The 24645-nt window shown below is 39.9% G+C and overlaps 1 long non-coding RNA gene across 3 annotated transcripts in view; it reads right to left on the bottom strand.

Annotated features, from left to right (window-relative positions):
• Nucleotides 1–24645, bottom strand: part of LOC150051893 (uncharacterized) — a 52417-nt gene that overhangs the window by 961 nt on the left and 26811 nt on the right. For 2 of the 3 annotated variants that reach the window (XR_016538456.1, XR_016538457.1), the window contains exons 3-4: nt 12854–12915; nt 3038–3110 (exon numbers count right to left, since the gene is read on the bottom strand). This is a non-coding gene — a long non-coding RNA (uncharacterized LOC150051893). The remainder of the gene's footprint in view (nt 1–3037; nt 3111–12853; nt 12916–24645) is intronic. The other variant, XR_016538458.1, reaches the window with a different exon arrangement.

The raw sequence follows: 24645 nt of genomic DNA, 5'->3' as shown, positions 1-24645 counted from the left end.
GCCAAGTGGTGTCTCATAATCCCTGAAAAAACAACAGGTAATCTCCAAACTACACACCCTAAGGAGCCAAGACCAATGCTTTAGTACCCATTAGTCCCTGTCTGGATTTCTATAGGAAACACAATCACATTTTTTTCAGAGACTATAATTTGTGGATTAATTAGAGTATTTAATGCTCTTTTTCTTTCTGATGGTCAGAGGATTTGTTAGCAAACTCCATTAGCTTTTGGTCAGAAAAGGAAGAAGCAGTCTGGAGCATGAATTAAGATGATGAAGATGATTTAAGTTTTTATATTCCAGGATTTTGAACATCAGATATGAACAGGGATGAGCAAAAATTGATCCATTTACAATCTTGTTTATTAAAGCACTGCTGTGTATAACTCATGATTTTATTTCATCTAAGGAACAGCAGCAAACAACACACAAGGGCTAATGAGAAGTATGTTCAAGAAAACAAATTCATGATACAGAACTAAAATGGCAATAACAAAGCAGATCATATTCACGTTTCCTCATGTTTTACTTTCTTCATCTACGAAAGGAAGACAGTAGACAGGGAAGCTATAGACTTTTGTGGCCTAAAGGAACCATACAGGTCTTCTATGCAATATTATTTTCTATTATCTTAATGGCTAGAAACAGGTTTAGATGGCAATTTGCTGGAAACGTATCTCCTTATAGCCTTGCTATATTGGTGTTATTTCTGAAAGCTATCCAATTGTAAAAAGGCTGAAACTCAGAATAGCCTATTCTCATGATAGATTCCTTCTGCCTCAATTTACAGATAGATAAACCATGAAACACCCAAGTTTGATCTTCAGCTAGCAGGGACCAGTAAGCTGTGTTCAGTTGCTAAAGCATGCCCATAGCAGTATTATAAAAGGACTGCACAGTCTACCTCCTACAACCCTCCCCATCGCCCCCCTGCACTGGAGCTCAAATTTTATTGTCAGGCAGAACATAGAGGCCCTCTAAAGTTCAATGCCAGCCTGATAGCCGGTACCCTTTCTGACTGATCACCAGTATGTGCTCATATCACCACTGCAAGTGTTCTCTTTACTCTCTAGACCTCATAAACTAAATCTAAGTATATTCCCAACAGCACATGTTTATAACTACTTCTCACAAGCACTTGCAACCAGTTTTGAATGTTTCCATTTTCAGAAATTTCTTTGTCTCCATTCCCTCTGTTTTGGCATTCCCTGTCTGTCTGTGTTCCATTTGGTCACTCTCTCTTGGCAATGTGGCATCCTTGATCGGGACTAAATTGTACTAAACATAGCAAAAGTTTCCTTATGAGAGATATTTTACTACTAGAAATATAGCTGAAGATTATGACATTTCTTGATAATGTCGTTTTTAGGAGGTTTGGCAGATATAAAATTCTAAGAAGTGAAAGACAAGCAAATATAAGGCATTGCATGATTCACATCCAGCTGTGATTAAGCTATCTCATAGAGACTTTTAACTCATGGTAGTAGAGGTCATTAACAGTCTGGGTGTTAATGCTTTAGAGACTGTTCAACTCAAAAGATTTTGAGGTGGAACAGAGGGAGAATATTATTCTAGATAAATGAAACTATAAGAATGAAATAGAAAACAAGAGCAACCTCAGAGTGACTTTAGGAAAAGCAAACGAAATAGAAACTATTTGGAACAAAACTTCCCTCTCTCTCCCTCTCTCTCCTTCCCTTCCTTCCTCTCTCCCTCCCAATCTCCCTTCCTTCCTTCCTTCCTTCCTTCCTTCCTTCCTTCCTTCCTTCCTTCCTTCCTTCTTTCCTTCCTTCCTTCCTTCCTTCCTTCCTTCCTTCCTTCCTCCCTTTTTGTCAGTTCTGGGTATTGTCCATGAGCTTTTTGCTCAAGGCTAGCTCTCTAGCACTTGAACCACAGTTCCACTTCCTCCTTTTTTGCTAGTTAACTGGAGATAAGAGTCTCATGGACTTTCCTACCCAGGCTGGCTTTGAGCTGTGATCCTCAGATCTCAGCCTCTTGAGTATCTAAGATTACAGGAATGAGCTATAGATACCTGGGAAGAAATAAAACTTTCTTAAAGGAAGCAAAAAGGGATTGAACAGGTGACGGGGTAGGCATATCATTTTGTAAAAAAGACAGAGTCAGATTTTTTAGCTGCTTAGAGCTATGATCAAAGTGTACTTCTTAGAAGATGGGTCACAAAGTCCTATACGGGAAGTTCAGGGTGGGAATATACATTAAAACATCGAGGGAACGGAAAAGAAGAGGTCAGTTCAAAAGTCATTAGCAAGTTCAGATAAAGATCACTAACTGGATGACAACTGTAGGTGGAATGGGATGATGGTAGAGTTTTGAGAGTAGAGGACTGGAAGAACAGTGTACTGATAAAGAGAACCGGTGATAGCAAATCAAAAATTCTTGTATCCAAGGTAATGTCTGGCTGTCATTTAAGTTTTCCATTCTAGGGAGTTCCCATTCAGGATAAATTACTCCTTGTATGCAACTGGCTTTGTGATTTTTTTCCTTATTTTTGTTCTCTTCCCCATTTTCTCCTACAAGCCTTCAGTAACCCATGAAAGAATTGCTGGAGGTAGGAGAACCCTCTAAGATTCAGATCCAAGTAGGAATTGTCAAAGACCATCAAATTATTTTAATAAAAGTTAAGGTTAAGATCAAGAAGAAAATGCCATTGATGAAGTCCAAAGTGGAAAAGAAAAGGATGGGCAAAGAACAGAATTATTGTCTAGGAATGATATAAGAATTCCTCTCAGAGATAATATAACCCAGAGAAATAAAAATTCATAACCTCACAAATTCATGCATGAGCCAAAATGGGTTATAGCCAAAATATTGGTCATCCATCTGAGTCTGTTGCTTGGGTATCTCTGTGATCTTAGGTGAAATCATTTCCCTTTAGGTCTTGGTTTCTTTTCTATACAATGAATTTTTTGTGTGTGTGATCTCTAAGATCCCATTCCATTCAATTAGTTTTCAATAAGGAAGTGATTAGTCATTTTTCTCAGGCTAACTGAACTCTATAAAGAATGCATGACTTTCCTACCTGCATCTCTCCCAGGTGTGTAGCTTCTCACTGTGGATTCTCTTCCTCTGTGAGCTTGTAATTATCTCTTAGCCTTATGATAGTAAGGATAAGTATACTGTATTAGTGTTATTATTCCTAATATTCAAAGAGCCTAATAAGTACATTCTAGCCACTAGGCCAAATAATTATAACAAACTCATTATAAGAGTTCTGTGAGGAAGACAGCATTAGAGTTCTCATTTTACAGATAAGAAGGTTGAGACCCATCAACTGTAGAACTTGCCCATGGACAAGCAGTCAAAACTTGTACAGCCAAGCACCCTGGTATTTTTTTTTCCTACCCAAAACATGAAGAGTCAGATAGGGCACTTTCTATGCCTGCTTCTTGCCATCATTCAACAAAATTAGCTTTGGCCTCATTAAAGAAGCCAGCTGAGTTTAAGTTGGCTAATTTTCTTTTATGTTGTAGATCAGTTACTCTACTAGAAAATTTGAAGACTTGTTAGGACAATGCATTAAGATAAAGCTGAGTCCACTTAACTCCCAACCATGGAACTGTAACTGACATCAGACATGGCATGATATTTTTTATCCACACTGGTTGGCAATAATGAAATGATGAAAAATATTCCATATTGGTAAATGCATGGCAAACAGTCACTAGCCAACATACTACTTCAGGTAAACCAGCAGACTCTTTACAAGGGCTATGGAACTGTTTTCTATAGCATCAAACTTAGTTCAGGTAATTCCTTTTTGAAAGCTCTCCTTTTATAGGTATAAAGGTTGAGATGCCCAGAGGTTGGGTAACTTGTCCACGGTCCCTACAGAATTACTTCATCCCATACATCCCATCCATTACAGAAACACACACAAATTACATACACATATAAGTGCATGTATGTGTATTTATATGCACAAGGATATATGTATTTATATATATATATATATATGATCCATGTTTATGATGGTAAAGAACCATGAACCATTTAAACCTGACAAATAGGAGAAGAGTGGAACAAATCATACTAATCTATAGAATTGAGAACTATGTGCAATCACTTAAGTAAATCAAGTGCATCTATACCTACTAGCATTGAAAATGTCTTCAGGACATGTTTAGGTGAAAAAATAATCCAAAAATTATGCACATTTCGTATCATATACTGCTTTTCTAGGTGTATTCCTCGGCATTTTAGAAGAGTACTATCTGCAGGGTATATACTGGCAACTGATAGGTATTTAATATGGGAAGGGGATTGATTTAGAATGACAATAAATATGAGTAAAAAGAAGAGAATTTCTTACCCAGTTGCCAGTGGCTCATACCTGTAGAGCTAGTTACTCAGGAATCTTAGATCTAAGAATAAGGATTTAAAGCCAACTAACACAGATAAATCTGACAGACTTCTGTCCAATTAACTGGCAAAAAGCTAGAAATGGAGATGAAAGAGCTAAGCAAGACACAAGGCCCTAAGTTCAAGTCTGGGTACTAGTATGAGAGAGACAGAGAAACAGACAGAGACAGAGAGATAGAGAGAGGGAGAGAGAAGGAGAGTTCCCTGTTTTATATGGATTTGTTCTAGTTCTACTTGACTCAACTATCAATAGAATGAGCAAGAGAGGACCAGAAGATGGAGAAAGTTGACTTTAGTGGTAACCAGAGTAAATCCTCATATTAATGACTCAGAGGTAGTAAATCAGATTAAAGTAGTAACCACAGCTAAACCTCTGTCTTTCCCATTCTGGAGTGAGGCCATATTTTCAGCAGCAATTCCCCCTGGAATGTTCTTAACAATGTGTTTCAGACCACAAACAGGCTCCAGGATCATACAACGCATAACTTTCCCTGAACTGGTTAAAAAAAGTGATTTCTTGCTCTTATATAAAATACACTGTTCTGTATTCTAACCGATAATTGTCCTCGATGGTGTAAATTATATATCACTATAACCATTTCCTACAGATAAAACTTTGCATACATGAATTTGCTGTATGTGGAAAGACGATTTCTTCTATAGCTAGGTGCTTCAGACTGTTGTTACATAGTCCAGCCAACATTCTCTTTATTCAGATCATAGATTTCACTCTCAGATTACTATTTTTGTCCTTGTTTCAGTGGGTGAAGTAGCAGTCATTCTGCTTGAAATGATTTTAAGTGCTCTTCTGACTTAATGGAGTAAATTCAATGAGTTATTCTGCCAGAGATTTGTCATTTTAGTCTTTTAATTATCAGATTACTTCATAATTTTGTTACCTAATACCAATTCAGCATTATCAGATTTTTTTTCTTGTTAACACCATGACTTTCGATGTGCCAACCCAAAACAAAACTATAAAAAATGAGTTAAATTAGAGCAATAAATGATGTCAATGAAAATGTCCATTGTTTGTTGATTTTTTTAAAATTCTTTTGTACTCTGTATACATTTATAACAAGGGCTTTGTTCTTAGTATCCCAGCTTGTCTATGCATTTTGTCTGGAGTATTTACTTGTATTTTTTTTAGGTATGCCATATTCAGCCTTGGCAGAAAACAATATGATCATATTTCAAATAGAGCAAGAGCCCCACAGGCATACCAGCTGAGGTAGCAGGGCTGTGAACAGAACTAAGTGGTGTTTGAGCAAGTCTGATGGATGCAGATCTAGGAGAGACTCCTTGAGCAGTCGACTCATTGTGTAGCCAGGAGAGAAAGTGATTACCCATTCCTGGAAGGTTCTGTAGTCCCCTTACTAGAAGGTGGAAGCAAAGTCTGGCTGGGAAGAGACACGAGCCAATAGACAAGAGAGCTGGATTCCCTCTAGGTTAAGGAAAGAAAGAAAGTGAATTCCCATTCAAGTTTGAAAGATCAGCATCCAAGCTGCTAAAGAGCAAGAAGAGTGGGTTAAATGATTAAGACCAAGAGATAAGCCTATACTCTGAGAAACAAGAGCAGACTTACCCCTAGTGGCTCAGGGATGGCCCGTCACTGCCCCCAGACCTCCAGACTGCTTCCCTGAGCTCCAGGCTGAGGCTGTACTGCCAGCTCTGTTTAGAGTCTCTTCACCATGGTTCCCAACCAGGAACTGGCAGCCTTGTGCTTTCTCTGCAAACACGGCTGCTAAAGTGACAGGCCCGGGTGAACCGCTCAGTCACTGTGTGTACAGGTGGCCAACCTTTATCAGAAGTGTCCTCACAGGTGAAGAGACTGACATCATAGGTTGAGATTCTTTTTCCTTCCTTTTCTACAGGAATGTGATGAGGTCAGGACTTCATTGCTTAAAGTGTGGTTAAAATGAAAGGGTTCAGTGCACCTATCAATAGACTTAGGCTTTAGCTTTGGCCTTCATTAATTGAACATGTATTCATTGAATGTCTACTATATACCAGGCACTAGTCCCAGGACTTATAGAGTCCCTCAGATGAAGAAAACCATGATTAGATGTGCAGTCCAGACATTCATTAAATAATCCCCAAAGTAAATATGTCCTGGAGAATCATGATAGGTGTTGAAGAAAAGATCTCAGAGCTAGAAGCACTTAGCAGAATGAGAATATGGGAAAGAACACCTAGTCTAAGAAATCAGGAATGCTTTCCTGGAAAGGGAAGACATTAGTACAAAATTAACTAGATGAATGGAGAAAGAGCACTCTAGTAAGGGAAATGATAGCATAACCAAAGGCTACTAGGTAAGGAAGATGGAATGTTCAAGGAAGAAAGCTCCAATGATTAGAACTTAATAGTAATTAAATCGAAGTTGTTGCTGCACTCAATAGAGGCCAGCTGTGCTCTTATTGTTTTATATTTGTTAAACAACAAGAAACTTCAATTAACTATAATATTGTTAGTAAAGATGTCCCTCAGTTGATGAGTGGATCAACAAGTTGTGGTATTTGTACACAATGGAATTCTATGCTGCTGTTAGAAAGAATGACATCGCCCCATTTGTTAGGAAATGGAAAGACTTAGAAAAAATCATATTAAGTGAAGTAAGCCAGACTCAAAGGAACTTAGGCTCAATGGTTTCCCTCATTCGTCATAATCAGTAGAAACCTTGGGCTCTACTAGCAGAGATCTGCAATAGAGCAAAATCTTGATACATAAGGCCATATAATATGAAGCTAATTGAAAAGACCTCCAGGATATTGAAACAAAAGCCATATAATGAATGATTGTTGTCCTTAATGTACTATGTTGTCTCTCATCTCCTTTGCTGTCCCTTGGTTATCTCATATTGTTATAGTATCTCACTTTATTATCTGATATATTGAATTTATTTGTATTTGGTTATTTGAAATTTGATAGGGAAGGGGGGAAAACCAAGACAGGTGGGGGGTGTGGGGGGGAGGGTAATGGGTACCAAGACATGTGAAAGGGTATCAATGTATGTGAATTAATGCACCTTCTATCTGGCAAATATCATATAACCCTTTTACTAATTACAATAAAAAAAGAACACTAAAAAATATTGTTAGTAAGAACATTCTTTGCATTCATGCTCCACAAACTAACCAAACTCCACCTGCCAGCCTTTAGCTAAAGGAAAGCTGGAATTGGTGATATGAGATTTGTATATTCCAAGAAAGGAGGCTTTGGAAGTGTTATTTTAACCCCCAAGCCATGAACTCTGCTTATTAGCCAGGCATTTTGATAAGCATTGTGCATGTATTATATATGTTAACCCTCTCAACAAACCTAACTGGCTGTTTAAACAGGTCTGTTTAAAAATACTCTAGGTCTTTCTCTTCCTGTTTAATAAAAGAATCGGACTTCCTGCCTCCTTGAAGTTAGGAATTGTCACCTGAGTGGTGCTAGTGACTATGTCACATTTGTGTATAATTATTTAGTTGCCAGTGTGTAAGTTCAGTCTTCCTTTTTCTCATGTGTTGTAATTAAGGAAGTGCATGTCTGTATCAATGGTTCTCTACTAGAGATGCCTTTGGCCTTCCAGGGGACACTGAAAATGTCTGCTGATAGTTCCACCTATTACAACTGGTCTCTAGTCAGCCCAAGAGATGCTGCTACAGTAAAAAGAATGCTTCCACAGTAAAGAAAGATGTGGTTGGAATTATGAGTAGTGCTGAAGTGGAGAATCTTTGCTCTAGATGAAGCCACCATCACCCTGTATCCTTGGAGAAACACAGAACATCATCTCTCTTTGTTGGCCCGCAGTGAGCAAAAGCTTCAGGGAAGAGCAAACCTTTGCTACAGGAAGTGCCTAATAAGTGTGAGATGCTCTCAAGACTCCAGCATAACCTCATCCATCCTAACTAATAACAGCACTAGAGTAACCATAATTCCCACTTTGTAAATCAGGATTCTAAGACTCAGAAATACTAATCACCTAACACAATGTAGCTAGATTGCCTGGTCTCTAAAGCCTATTAGCTACTCTCTTAGTGGTTAACCACACTCAAGGAACTGTTCACAGACTTCAGGGGAGAATGGTCTTAACCAGGAACCAACAAACCCCTCCTAAAATGAGGAAGATGGCCTGCAATATTATTCTTATTTGTCTAATAGCTGTGTGTTGAGAGATTTCAGAAAGATATTGAGAAACTAGTCTAGCTTGTAAAGCAAGATACAATCTCAACTTTGTAATGTGTTGGTTTTTTCCTCCAACATTTATATCTACATGCAACACCTTTTCCCTAGTTCCGATTTAGCTTTTGGAAGAAACATTAACCCCAACAAAATTAGGATTATTAGGTATTATCCATTCACTTGGACTCTAGAAGCTATGCTTCGATGTCACGTCATCCCTTCACCACTCAACCCCCTCCATAGCTCATTTGTAAAGCTGGATGGATTGTAATTATTTTATTCTCATAGGGTTGTCAGAGGGATTTAATGATCTCATATTTTCAGCATTTGTCCCATAGTAAGCATAATTAACAAATGAAGTTTTTGGAGATGTGTGAAGCTTTTGAAGTGAATGAAGAAGAGCTGGAAGAAAAGAAGTCCTACTGCCACCAAAGATGATCCTGTGTCCTAAGTCTATCATTCAAGTGCTGTAGCAGTTCTTTGCAACTAGCAGGCATTGCAATCTGCATTGCAACTGAATTGCATTAGCAGGCAACGTATTGAACTTGAGGATATGTGGGAACTTGAGAGAAAGGTATTCTTAGGATCTACTGCTTGGACCCGGTCTGAGGAAAAATGTAGGCGTCATTAGGTAAACACAGAGGCCAAATATGAGCCATCCAGAAGAAAGGTAATGTGGACAGAGTGCAAAGACATGTTTGGGTGAAATAGAGCAGTTACCCTGGGATGATGAGATCAGAATATGATTAGGGACAGTACTAGTATACTCTTCTGGAAATGGCTGATCAAGAATTTTGACTGCAACTTGGAAATTTTCTGACAAACTCTTTAGAAAAAATCCTTAATAGTGAGAAAATAGCCAGGCACAAAAGCTGGGGGAAATGGGCCCAAGCAAGGAATAATTTTACTGAGTTCACTCTAGTGTCACTTTATCAGCCCTGCCCTTGTGAAATTCATTGTTGTGATGATCCCTAGAAGACAATGATAGGCTAAAAAAGATAATGGTTTAGTTGCAGCAGGGTTGGGGGAAGGAGGGATGGAGAAAGCTATTCTGAGAAGATCAGAGAACATCAGACCACCAAGTTGAATGGAAAGCACTACAGTCTCTGCTTAATAATTTCCTAATCTCTTGTTTATCTTGAGTTCTCACTGGGACTTCAGGTATTCGGGACCAGCCTCACAGTCTGGTCTCGAGCTTCTATAGTCCCAGCCCAGCCAGCATGCTGGCTCCAGGGTCATTTAACAGCTGAGCTGTCTTCTGCCAAGGCCTCCAAAGTGAGAGGAAACCAACACCTCCCAAATGTCATCTAACAACTCAGGCACTTGATCCCTGACATTACAGACATAGAGAACTTTGCCCCTTGAATTTTATTTTCATTATTTTCTTTGGAGTGGGGCCTGGGACATATGTAAAATGAAGGTTTCACATGATGCTCTTGGGAGCTAGCCAGAAAGGAAAGTAGTTTTTCAACCTTACAAATAACAGCTTATCTATCTCTCGTAGATTCTTGAGAAAATGTCCCCTGCATCAGTCACCCTAGTAGCCTCCTACTAATACTGTTGTACTAAACCACAACCAACATTTATTTCTCACTTCATATACCCTCACTTAAATTTTATATTTACTCCCATCAAACTCTAGAGGAATGAGGTAAAGGCCAGGATAGCCTTTAAGATGAGATTTTTTAGGAAAAGCAAACATTATTATTCCTGAGAAGATGAAGGCTTCAAGGTACAGAAAGGGGGAAAGACTTGGAAAAGTCTCATGTTGAAATTATGACTATTCTAGGTTTAGAAATGGGAATTTAAGATCCAGAACACCTATCCTGGCTGCTTAAAACAAAAATGAGCCCTCTGCTTGCTTTGGTGCTTAACTTTATCTGAATCAACCAACCAGTCTTAGTGTTTGGAGCCAAATGAGATCCTTATGGTCAATCTGGATCTAAGGCTTTGATTTTTAAAGGTGAAGGGAACTGAGGTCCAATGCTTAGTACTTTTGTACTAAATGGCATAAATTGCATTTCTACTCACACGTTGCTTTTACAAAATTAGTATCACTCTTTTGGTAATACTAGGATTTGACTTCAGTGCCTCTTGCTGGCTAGTCAACCTCTCTACTATTTGAGCCACAAAAGCTAATTCCCCTTAATTTTTTCTCATAAGCACTCTAAAATGGGCAGAGGTGGACTTCTTGGCTGCCATTTGAAGAACTCAGTTTGAGAATTGTACCTGGTTGAAATCCAAACTCTGTGATCTTAGGCAGAGTCACACAGGTGATCTATAAAATAGAGAAAATATTAAGTTTTGTATAGCATTCATTGCTGTGATTATTAAATACAGCACCATAAAGTCCTTAGGTCAGAGTAATACTCAATGGATGACAGGCATCTGCTATCAAAGTTTAGAGTAAGATTTCTCACCCTTCAGCACGTCTACCATTTGGGACAATGTCAGTCTTTGTGTAGGGGTTGGCTCGTACATTTTAGGGTATTTTGCAGAACCCTTTCTTCTTTTTATTCCTTTTAATCTTGGGGCTTGAACTCTTATCTTGGGCAATGTCCCTGAGCTACTTTTTTTTTTGCTCGAGGCTAATGCTTTACCACTTGGGCCATAGCATGATTTCTGGCTTTTCTTTTCTTTTTTCCTGTGATTATTTAGAGGTGAGAATCTCTTCCTTGCCTAGGCTAGCTTCAAACCACAATCCTCAGATTGCAGCCTTATGAGTCCTAGCCTTATCTAGGACTACAGGTGTAAGCCATGGGCACCCGGCTTATTTTTACTCTAAAGATTCCAATTTTAACACTATTTTCCATTCACCCCCTAGGTGTTAACAGTCAAAAATGTCTCTAGAATTCCAAATACCCTATTACATTGTCTACCTTTATACTAGTAGCACATCACATTAATTATGCCCTCTTTCCATTTTTCCATGAGACTAGAAGATCCTTAGCAGCAAGCACCATTTCATCTTTGATCTTTGGTTACTGGCCCATCACTTGGCTTAATGAAGCAGAGGTTTCCTAACTACATTTTGAATGAATTTTGGTATGTAGCTAACCTTTGACCCTTCCTTTTTGGGGTTGAGTAGGAAGATTTACAACAGCTCCCCAGCCCCTGATCGCCCCTCCCCCTTCCCCCCCAGCTCTTTGCTCATCTTCCTACCCTTCTTCAGACAGTTAGTACCACAGACATTAGTGAGCAGAGATATTTGTTTGCCTGAAAGCAGGGAAAAATGAAACACTCTACTTAGGGTTATAGGGACAGAATACTTGTCTATTATTTGTTTCCCATTTGCCATGAAAATTATGAGACCTTATAATGATTATGGTCTCCAAGCACGTAGGTTATCTCCGGTCAGCAGTCTTTCCTACTCTGAAACCTTCTAGGCATTATGCTTCTTTAATTCTAAAGTTTGGCCAGAGCGTAGTGCTGAAGTAGAAAATCTCAATAGGGTTTTCATTCTATAACTTTCTATGACCTTGCTCAGTTAGGACTCCTCTGAGGGCCTCAGTGTTCTCACTTCTGAAATGAGGACCTTAGGTCTCTGGAGTGTTTGGCATTCTAGCCTCCAGCTTGTTCTATTGGAACCTGCAGAGAACATTTGTAATTGTTTAGCAAGCCGTAATATTCTCTGCCAAGAATATCGCTCCTTTTCACCAACTGTGTCTTTCTCCTTTGTATAACTGGTGATTTTTCCACATATCTTTGAAGGCTTATTCAAATATCCCTGCAAATTTCCCTATAGAGCCAGGTAGAATGAACTACGGCTTCCCATGGATACTCTATAACTCGGTGCATCGCCCTGCTAGGTCTTCTATTATTTTAGGCAACTGTTTTTGTGTCTGCTTCCACCTAGACTGTGAACTCTTAGGGAGCAGGCACTGTTGATTTCATTTCCATCATGAGTCTGGGACGTAGGGTTTGGAACACAGCAGAGGCTTGATTATACCAGTTAAAATGTACCACATTCTCTTTCCACTTGATCCTACCTCTGCTGGGAAAATCAAGAAAAGAAACCACTTCTATGTCATGGAAGGACCAGGCCTTCCACAGGGCCTGGCCGGAGACCTGGGCTGTCACTGCCAAAGACCAGCCACTTTTGAACTCGTGCTGATACATTTAGCTGCTTGCCAGCCTAGACCATCCAGGAGCACCACATTCCCACTGCGCCTTTGGCTTCCGTCCTCCCCAGACTCCATAACTGGAGGCTGACTGGCTTTTCTTCTGTAGAGTTTTGAGGTAGATATGCCAGGCAGACAAAGATGAGATTCTCTCAGTTTGCTCATTACCTCCACTGACTTTCTCTCACCTTCAATGTTGATTGTAGATTACCAGATGTACACAGTCCCTGGAATCATGGTATAACAGCTCCTATAAAGAGGCTTGTGTTGTTAATTACAAAATAGTAGATGCTCCTTTCCATATTTTATTGTGTACCGTTTATGTAATATTTCATTCTCTAACGTATGTGGTTTCCAGAGCTTTGATTTACACTCATGTAGACACAACCTCCTCTTAGGGTTTCAGCACTCAGTTTATAATGCTACAATAATAGGACTGATAAATCAGTAATTTCTAAACTCTGCCTCTATGCTCAAATCATGTGGAAAATTCCTGGCACCCCACTTCCTGGGTTACTGAAGATTACCGGAGAGGAATATCTCCCCAGTACATCCTAATCATTGTTCATGCCTGAGACCCCTCTCCATGGCACCATTCAGTAACAAGGTACTCCCGAGCCATGAAACCTTACAGTTTAGCCATTCAAGAATCTACACAATTTAGCCATTCATCTTATCACATTGGTGGTAAATCTAATGTGATAAACATAACTCAAATAAAGGAATATCATTATCTTTGTATTTATAACAAATATTACCCTGTGGTGACAGTACAACAGTATAGGTATTATTTTTACTTTTTTTTTTTTTTTTGCCAGTCCCTGGGCTTGAACACAGGGTCTGAGCACTGTCCTTGGGTTTTTTCCCTCAAGAATGGAGATCTGGGGCCGGGAGTTTGGCCTAGTGGTTAAAGTGCTTGCCTAGCATGCATGAAGACCCGGGTTCGATTCCTCGGTACCATATATAGAAAAAAGCCGGAAGTGGTGCTGAGGCTCAACTGGTAGAGCTCTAGCCTTGAGAAAGTCCAAGGACAGTGCTCAGGCCCTGAGCTCAAGCCCAGGACTGGCAAAAAAAAAAAAAAAAAAAAAGAATGGAGATCTGCCAGCTGAGCCACAGCACCACTTCTGGCTTTTTCTATATATATGTGGGACTGAAAAATGGTTTTTGTGCATGGTAGGCGGGCATTTTACCACTAGGCCAAACTCCCAGCCCCATTATCAGGTTTTAAACTCAGGGCTTCACTCTTTTTTTTTTTGTCATTATGTATCTTTTTTTTTATTGTAATTAGTAAAAGGGTTACATGATATTTGCCAGATAGAGGGTGCATTAATTCACATACATTGATACCCTTTCACATGTCTTGGTACCCGTTTCCCTCCCCCCCACACCCCCCACCCGTCTTGGTTTTCCCCCCTTCCCTATCAAATTTCAAATATCCAAATACAAATAAATTCAATATATCAGATAGGGCTTCACTCTTGCTAAGCAGGTACCCTACTACTTAACCCAGCCTCTAGCCATTTTTGCTCTGGTTATTTTTGAGACAGGGCCTTGCTTTTTCTCCTTGATTTTTAGCCTGGACTATGATCCACCTGTTTATCGATCCTACTCTAGATGAGATGACATGCATGAACCACCATGTTCAGCTTTTTCTGTTGAGTGGAGTGTCCATACTTTTTTTTTACCTGGGCTGGCCTCCTGATCTCAGCCTCTCACATAGCTGGAATAACAAGCATACAACCAAATGAGTTCTTATTACCAGTTGAAATGGGATTTGCACATGTTTTGCCTGGTGTGGTTTTGAACTTTGATCCTCAGTAGCTAGGGTTAGACATGAATGAGTCAAAAGTACCTAGATCAAATGTTACTTAGAACGTAAAGTAGTAGACTGTAGTCTAGCAATATGTGCTATATGTAGTTGATCATATAACTCAGCATTTTTGTCTCTTTAATAAATGGCTCCACATATCTGGCCTCTCAGTATATGTTCCAGAGAATCAATATTAAATGAAATAGGATCTCCATATTTGGTCATGTGCTAGTATGAAAAAACTTTCTGCAATAAGTTAATTTGTTTGTACATAACTGGCATGCAACTTCAGTATAATATGGGGTTTGAGTCATTTTCTTCAAGTGTTACTAGTGGATTTCCAGAGCACTGCCTATTGATAAATTCTCTGTCCTTGTAGATGATTTAAAATGGCTGCTACATGAATGGAATCTTTCAAAACTACTTATGAATAATTAGCATATTCTCAGACATCAATATGAAGGAACAGTTGTTCCTTGATCTTTTTAAGCATAGATGCTATAGCTCCACCTCCAGACATTCTGACTTCTTAGTTTCTAGGATTGGACCCAGAAGCTGTATTTTTTTTTTTACAGTACCGGCGTTTGAACTCAGGGGTTTGCAGTTGCTAGGCTGGTATTCTAACTGAGAATTTGGACTTTAAACAAATGCTCCAGGCATTCTGTAAGAAGCCAAATGACTGGTGTTTCTCAAGTTATTTCTGGCAAATGAAGATCGATTTTATTTTTGCATTGAAATCTTCTGGCCTCTTAGCTCATTCATGCAGTTTACAACCTGAGTTTGGCCACACCCAAATTGATCTATGTCTTATGCCACAAGAGATACCTATTTAACATGTCTTGGAGGTGGTGGGAATGGTTATTTGCCATCAGTTTCCAAATACTGGAATGTATCCATAGATCAACACACTTTGATAATACCATAGCAAGAAATAATTCCTTTAGGTAGGGGCCACTAAGAGGTTCCTCAACCTGCTAGTCCTCTGAGTTCCAATAGTAGTGGCAGTTGACATGAATGAACGTCTAATTGATTAATGGGTATGTTGATGAGGAAGCAAGTTTTGGAGCATGTGACCTATCTAACTCGGGACAAGATAATAGGAATAATCCATTTCTTATACTTATCTATTACATACATTGTAGAGTGGAGAGGAATTATGGTTAGGACATAATTGCCTTAGACATTTAGAGACTTCTATCAGAGTATTCTGGACTGGGTGGCTTAAACAGTAGGCACTAATTTCTCACAGTTTTGGAGTCTGAGAAGGTACTAGTATCTCTGTGGGTCTGTGCTCTCCTTCCTGGTTTAACAACTGTCTGCTTATTATGTTTGGCACATGGCAGAGAGCAGAGAGAGTTCCTCTGCCTCCACCACGGCCCCTAATGACCAAATCTAATAACCTTCCCAAGGTCCCACCTCCAAATGCCATCACACTAGGAATTAAGATTTCAACAGTTTGGTATTAGGGTGTTGGGAGCCACAAACATTCAATCTATAACCACTAAAGTATGGAGCTCTCTGTGAAATCGTCTGTGTTCTTAATCCAGGAAGACCCAGCTAGGAGCCAAACCACAGCTAGATCCTCAATTGACAGATCAGCCAAACCCTAAGTTTAGGAATTGGGTGGAGTAGATATTTTTTTTCTTGAAATGAGACAGAGGCTTCCCAGGCATAAGGCTTCAGCTGGAAATCTGAGCTTGGTGAGGGGAAGTGATATCTAAGAACTACTAACTCTATCAGTCAACTGTGTTCTTGGTTCTCCTGTCACATTAGATGGTTGCAAGAATATTGCAATTCACTTCAGAAACAGTCTCAGGAATTATCATTTAAGAAACCCTAATGTGGGGCCAGGAGTTTGGCCTTATGGCAGAGTGCTTGCCTAGTATGCACGAAGACCTGGGTTCAATTCCTTGGTACCACATACCTAGAAAAAAGCCGGAAGTGGTGCTGTAGCTCAAGTGGTACAGCTCTAGCCTTGAGAAAGCCCAAGGAAAGTGCTCAGGCCCTGAGTACAAGCCCCAGAACTGGCCCTCCAAAAAAAGAAGAAAGAAAGAAAGAAAGAAAGCATAATGTAATTATGTAGTTCATCAGAGGCATGTCAGGGTAATATTGGTTACTGCACCTAAGGATCTTTGTGCTACATTTTAGACATGCAAGAAATCCAATAATATGACCATGAGCCAAGGGAAACGATTGTCTCCAAACACCACAGAGCTACATAGGTGATGCTTCCTGAAGCTGCTGTGGCCTTCTTCCACACTGTTCTTTCCCAGGCTTTCCTGGGATCTACCCATAGTTCGGCTTCCTTCCAGAGACGATGGGAAGAAGATGCAGAAGGATACTGGAGTCTCTGACTTCTTCCTGGGTTTTGGTCCTGTATTTGTTGCCATTTAGCAGCAAAATTAGGCTGAATATTGCAGAGAATAATTACTTCAAGTAAATTATTACCACACGCAGTTACTTGCTATATCTACTCTGCTCCTCCCCACTATTTTCTCTGTTGCTACTCCATTAGTGTCTCAGCCCTTCTTCCTGACACAGTGTTATGACTAGCAAACTAACTAGTCTCCCACTTTTGCTCCTGATTTCTCCATCTGACTTCCACATACTTAGTCATGTCACTTTGCACTCAATGCCCTCTCCATAGTGTCATCCACAGGCTAAGGTCCAGATAGCAGGAGAGGATTCCTCAAGAGTTGGCTTTTTGGTCTCCCTTTTCATCACACTATACTCCAACCACACAGAGCTCTGTACTTCCCCTCAAATGGAGAGATGATTTCATTCTCTCTTGTTCATCCTCCTTAGATTTTGCCTGAAGTCTCCAGGCAGAGCTCTAACAGCTATATTTCTGATTTCTCTTAGAACACCAAAGCTTCTGGCAAATGGGGACTGGATATAGTCAACCTTAGCATCCTCAGCATTCACTCCCAAGAGGCACACTATCAGTAGGTAGTCTGCACTTGAATATCCCTAGAGCATCATGGGAGATCTATGAGTCAAATTGGAAGAAAAAGAGGAAGGAAAGATGGGAGGCTTGGAACTCTAAATATTACTAGCTTTTTTTCCTATAAACTATTCACTTGAGATTTTCAAAATGTGTTAAGTGAAACATCGGTGAAAGAATAAAACCAGAAAATTAATCCCTTAAGTAGCCTGTGATCTGATCCATCACTCCCTTCCCGTGTTCGTTAAGTGAAAGGCTCAGTTGTGTCCTGTTTGAGTAACAAGCCTCAGCATTTACATCGGAACTACTTTCTCTTCCACTTAATCCACTGCTCATAAAGACTCCTGGGGTAAAAAAATTGGTACAGGCAAAAATAGCATGTCACTTTTCCATCATGACAAGGTTTAGAGTATTCATCTATTACTGTGCCTGTTCCAAACCTGCTGGGCAAATTACAAAATGCTAAGGACAGCTTGACAGGTGTGGACAGGCTGGTGAGGCCCTGGTTCCTCTTAATCTCAGGGCCTGTGAACTTGTACTTGACACTCTAATACAGTTGCTACACACACACACACACACACACACACACACACACACACACACACACACACACACACACACACACACTGACCTCCAGGGATTTACCCTGGGAAACAGACTATGAATAAATATATTTACTGCTACCTGTTTTATGTCAAAATTCAAGTAAGGGTGGGAGGGCAATGAAATGTTAAAATACAAATTGTAACTTCAAAGCTTATGAAATTCTTTTTGTAGTTACAGGCCAAGGCTTTCGTTCAGCTATTCAACAAAGATTTAGAAAGCTCTCACTGAGCTAGGGAGATTCAGCAGTTACCAAAATGTTGCCCTTAGGAAGCTTATGTTACAGAGCAGGAGACAGAAATAAGTGAAATCATGAGCCCGTTGCATGTCAGAATCTGAGAAGTACGAGAAAGAACAATAACCTGGTTGGAGTAATGAAATTGTGTGCACATGTGTGTGTGTGTGTGTGTGTGTGTGTTCCTGTATAGATCATCAAAGGGAATTTCTGAGATGAAATTTGAGCGACTACATTAGTTTACTGTGACTGCTGGAATGAATTTTTACAAACTGGATAGCTTAAAACAACAAAAAGCTGGACTGGGAATGTAGCTCAGTGCTAGAGCAATTGGTTAACATGCACAAAGTCCACAGCTGTATTCACAAATTCTAACCACCCCCCCCACACATATACACAGAGAGAGAGAGAGAGAGAGAGAGAGAGAGAGAGAGAGAGAGAGAGAGAGAGAGAGAGAGAGAGAGAGAGAGTGTTCTGAGAGCCAAAAGCTGGGCAAGTTTCCTCCACCCTTATCATGATGTTGGTATCTCAACATGACACTGCTCTTCAAAGATCTGTTTCTTCAAGCTAGCAACACTCCTTATCAGTATCCAAGTTGGGCTGGAGTTTATTATTTATTCTGTTTGTATAGTGCATAGATTTTCCCAAAGGGGAAGTTTCCACAGATCACTAATACATCATTTAAAGATTGTTAAGCTGTGCATTTGGAACTCAGAGCATGACTATTTAGAATTGCCCCCAATTCCCTTTTGAACTAAGCAGACTAATGATGATAGTCATGGTAGCTGACATCCAGTGACCCTAGTTTCATCCACTGATGCTAATTTTGTGGAAAATAATGGTGATGCTTACAGAGGACCATGTAAGATGAGATAGCACGTAAGTACAGACATTTCTGCTACAGAGCAGCATGTGTATTCCTGTGAAAACAAAGGAAGAAAAACCCAAAAACCAGCTCTTAATGATTCTGGGAAAATGTGGGTCAGAGCCCATGCTTGTTTCCTTGAGCAGCTATACCAAAGTATTCCAAGCTGGATCTTACCATTTAGGAGTCTGGACAGCAAGGTGTCGGCAGCATTGGTTCCTCTTGAGGATTGTCCTGCCTCTCTCTCCTCTCCCAGCTTGTGAAAAGTCAGTGACTGCTCGTAGAAGTATCTGCAGAATCTACCTTCACTCTTACCTTATCTTTTCTCCTGTATGTCTTCACATAAGCCTTCCTTCTTTATGTCTCTGTCCAAATTTCTCATTCCCTTCCCGACAAATCACCAAGTAGATTGCATTAGAGCCTGCCATAATGCTTTTATTTTAACTGGGCTGCAACTTAAAAGACCTTATTTCTTGTTTTCATAAATATTTTCATTGTTATTATAAAGGTGATGTACAGAGGGGTCCAGTTAAGTAAGTCGGGTAAAGTGTACTTTTCTTTCTGGACAGTCACCCCTTTCTTGCTCTCTCCCATTTGAAAGGACCTTATTTCCAAATAAGTCACATGTTAAAGTACTGAGGTTAGATTTTCAACATACCTTTTTATCAGGACACAGCTTATCTCATGGCAGGTGTACCTCTCAAAAACTTCATTCACAGCATTAAAATAGAGGTAGGAACATAATAAAAAGCACTAGCTCGGAGTTGTGTGCATCCCAGGATGCTGTGGAAAGGACTAGCATGTTGCACAAAATCAGAGGGAAGTTGAAACATCCTTCTCCACGGATGAGGCTCATCTCACGTGCAGTGAACAAGAGAACTGTTTGAAATGAACTTTGCATATTCCTGCATGAAACTTTTTATTCCTGGGGTCACTTTTCTGCATTCTTCTACTGATGCATAACTAAATTTAAAAATTCACATTCTACTCGATTCATTCCTTTCTTTTTTTCATATATTTTTTATTGGAATGAATAGAAGAGTTACATTGTATTCACCAGATAGAAGGTGCATTACTTCACATACATTGATACCCTTTCTCATGTCTTGGTCCCCATTTTCCTCTCTCCACCCCCACCCCTCATCTATCCATGTCTTTGGAACAGTTGATAGGAGAAAGTGAACTTCATAGAAAAAGAGACATTAACTTGTCCAAAATCACATAGCCAGGTCTCTGAGACCAAGACCCAAAGTAAGAGGCATTCAGCAAAGCACAAGAAGATGACCGGCATCCCAGTACCCAGAGCAACCTTCACTCCTAACCATCCAGAAACCAGCAACCAGCAAGGATACAGTTTCATTCCCACAGCCACAGGGAACTAAGTCCTACCACTACCCAAATGAGCTGCCTGGGATCGGATTCCTCCTCAGACAGTCCAGACAAGACCCTAGGCAACCAAATCCATTGACTCTGCTCTCTGAGACCCACGTAGAGAAATACCTGAGCCGAGCAGGCTAGCTACAGAACTGCTAGCTCTTACATGCGTGCTGCTAACTTTACAGAAATTGGTAGCATATCTTTAAAAAAAATGCCATCTCACTTCTGAGGATCTATACTGTGATGTAAACAAAGAAAAAAGCCAAGAAGCAAAGCTTTCCTTCTTTGGGGCAGGTAAGTCTCTGCACAAAACAGACCCTTTCAAATTTGTATTGACTCTTTCTCAAAACAAAAACAACCCAGTGGGGAGCATGTATTCAAAAGACTGCATTATCTTTCATTTGTAAACATATACTTGAAGATAACGCTTTCCTATGGCTTCTTTTTCTTCTTTTATGTATCTTGCTATAAGCTTTCAAGCTAATTACTATTTGGTTCCTGTAAATACTATTTGTTTAGCAAAATTGTTTTCCCTATGTGAGATATTGTAGTTCCAGAAATTAGCTGGGAATGTTAAAAAAAAAAAAAAAGCAGTCCCCTCCACAACTCCTTTTCCTCAAATGAAGATTACTTGTCCATGGTGGAAGATTTTTACTTACCCAGGTAGTTAGATCATTTACCTCAGAAGCACTGGCTGGATTCACAAATCTCTCCAGTGCAATTCTTCTGAGAAGTGACCATATGTCCTCAAGCTGCTATGAGTCAGGCCCATCGTGAGTATCTCCCTTTAGTTGAAATAATTCAAATCCGGACATTACCAATGTGGAAAAATGCACTTCCCTATTTGCTTTATAAGGAAGTTGGTACTTTGAACACAGTGTTCGTTCCCCTTCAGGGAAAAACATCTCTTGATAAGTGGAAATATTTTATATTTTTCAACAAAGAACCTGCTGCTCCAGATTTGTTTAAAAAGAAAAAAAGCTGCTTTGACAATCTGTTTTCATTTCTTTGTGAAATGTTGGGAGATGGAAAAGGTTGAATATTGTAGGGAATTAAAATCAAGGTAGTGGGAAGTGTGTGTGTGTGTGTGTGTGTGTGTGTGTGTGTGTGTGTTTCTTCCAAACACTAGTTTGGAAGAAAAATGATTTTTTAAATGTCTACTAAACTATTCTGACAAATAACTAAACTCTATAATATATACGATGATGTACAATTTTACTCAATGACTTTGCAGAATTATTCCTGAAGTGTCATTTTGTTTTATGATTTTGATTAACACATTTTTATCATGTGTATTGTTTTGGTTGAACAATTTGCCAAACTCATAGCTGGTTTAGTACAAGACTTTAATTATATCTCTCTTTGGGTGCTACCATTATCTGCAAAATTCAAAGCACTGTATTTACTTCAACCAACATTTTTTTTGTTGTTGTTTGAAGAGTTGCTATATACTGTTATGGCCCAACTGTCCAGAAGGAAACAAAGGTGAGAAACGCACACTTTTACCCTGCTGATACTTGTAGTTTAGAACCATGGTTCTCAAGTGTGTCTCAGCAATGGAGATCCAGAATTCCCTCTGTTATTTGTAAAGACTGTGAAGTATTGAATCAGTCTATTCAAATTAAAGCAACACTTCACATTTTTTGATAAACCAGGTGTGATTTTTACATTAGAATCTACTGTAGAGAAAGCTTTAGTGGGTATGGAGGATTTATAACAAAGGGGAGAAAAAGGGGATGGGTTGCAGAAATGCTGAAGTGCAGCAACTGACTATTCTATGCCTCCTGCTTTTCCAAGGGTAGAAAAGGACCATTGTTATTTTGGTTTATTGTGGTTTGGAAGTAACTGCTATGTTAGAAGTAATAGTGTAAACCAATCAAGTATGGCATGATAGAAGTCTTTTTTTTTCTGGTTGTGGGGTTTGAACTCAGGGCCTGGTTGCGTGTCCCTGAGCCTTCTTGTGCCCTAGGCTAGCACTCTACCACTTGAGCCACAGAGCCACTTCCAGTTTTGAGTAGTTAATTGGAAAGATGAGGCTCATGAGGACTTTTCTGCTAGGCTGACTTAGAACTGTGATGCTTAGATCTCAGCCTCTTGCATAGCTAGGATGACAGGCCACTGCAGTGTGCCTAGTAAGAAGTCCTTTTCAAGTTGACATTCAGGTGCAAAGTTATTTGCTCTACAGGTCTTTTTTTTTTTAATTTCATTGTAAAGCTTTCAACTACCTTTATTATATGGGAGTAGAAATCAATTCCCCCTTGCTGTTTAGAGACCCACATTCTGCTCCTCTGCACAGACTCATAAACCTATGTCCTCTCCCCCAGCTCACCTAAGCATTTTCCTCATCCTTACCATGTACAGTTTTCCCGATAAGCCCATCTTGCAAAGTGGCAGCAACTCACAACTAAGACTCTTCCCCTTTCAACCATCAGAGCAAAATCTTTCCCTCTTATGCTCCCATTGCATATTCATAGCAAAGTCTCTCTGGCCATTGTGGCAGGAGATTCCATTTATTAGTCACTATGTTCCCCCAGGGCAAATCTATTATCATACACATTTTCAGAGGAGGAAACTCATTCTAGGAGGTGGGACTGGAGGTGACCAGGCTAGAAAATTGCAAAGTCACAGTTGGAACCAACTGTCTGCAAAGAGAGTAGTGCTTCCATTCACCCCACACCCTCCCTTTAACAGCTTCATCTCCCTGGGGAGAAAGGCAGAGACATGTCTCCTTTATGGCTTGGTACCTTATACCTACCTACCAGCTGCTCAAAGTACATCTATTGAAGCGAGTCATATTTAGGGGTGAGGCAGGGAAGATGGAACCTTTCCTCTGCTTTTACTGGCAATGTTTAAAATGATGGATACTAGTCAATGTTAGTAGGGAGAGGAAAAATAATTTCTTTGATTAATGATCAATATTGTTAATTAAAGTGGTACTTTAGAACTATATCGGAATAAAATTATGTGCATGCCATGACTTGTAATTCTGCTTTTAGAAAACCTCTTCCTGAGGTATAATCACAATACTATTTCAGGTATTGAGAGCATATGTGATATAAGTGTCTACCAGTAGGAGAGCATTGCATTGTGGGGTGTTGTATAGTGGAGTATTATGTGACCATTAATAAGGTTAGTGGAGATCTATATGCACAAAGATGAAAGAATGTAATATATTGCTGATTTGATAAAAAGCAAATTTCTGCAAGTAAATAGAGGAGTGACCTATTTTTTCCCTAGGAAAAAAAAAAGCAAGAACTTGGCTTTCTTTTGAAAACGTCCTCCTCTGTACATACACAGACTTCTCACATTGTCCAGGAAGGTGGTTTTTCCCCTTTCACTCAGAAGGGTGTCTATGGTCCAAATCAGGATGCTTATGCTAAGCATCCTTCTTTCTAAAGAGAGCCACAAGTAGCTGGCTGTAAGCCAGGCCAGAGCAGCCAGCACTAGAACCGATCCAGTAGTCTGCAAAGGGCTTTCCCAGGCTGTACACATTTTGTTGCAATTATTCAACTCTCCTGTTAAGTACTAGAGCAGCCACAGATAATATACATGTTAATGACTGTGGCTGTTCCAATAAAACTTTATTTGTATAAACAAGCAGGTTAGACCTGTGTGTGGCTGTGGTTTGCCAATATCTGGCCTAGAAGACTTAGTGGGCTGTCTGGCAAAATATTAAAAACACATGCAAAAACAAAAAACAGCCCTGAAGGGAGTTGCTAGGAGAGGTGTTTCAGTAAAACCCAAGATGAACAAATGGGTTAAAGGCCCCCCATTGAGGGTTTTCTTGAACTGAATGTAGAACCAGCTATCACCAGCTAGTGCAGTGGACTGGCTGGGTTTTCAAGGGGGCTACACAGTACTGAACAGCAAAGGGAGCCATAGGGAAAGGAAGGCAAGGTTCATTGGGCTGTCACAGGACTGACAGGTGTTACCCAGATGTTGGAACCCCAGCCTGTCTGGAAGCCAGGTATCACTGGATTTAACCACAGCTAAGGCATAGCAGTTGCAAGCACTCCCCATCATGAGCCCAGGTTGTGATCAAACACTGCACAAACACAGGGTCAGTCAGATCAGGATTAAACCCTGGCTTTGTCGATGACATCTGCATGACCCTGGGAGAAATAGCTTAATTTTTTAGGCTTGTCT

Source organism: Megascapheus bottae, chromosome 17 (genome assembly GCF_031878675.1).
Source record: "Megascapheus bottae isolate mThoBot1 chromosome 17, mThoBot2.hap1, whole genome shotgun sequence".
NCBI lineage: Eukaryota > Metazoa > Chordata > Mammalia > Rodentia > Geomyidae > Megascapheus > Megascapheus bottae.
The sequence above is the reverse complement of the archived record's forward strand: the minus strand, read 5'-3'. Positions and strand labels throughout refer to the sequence as shown.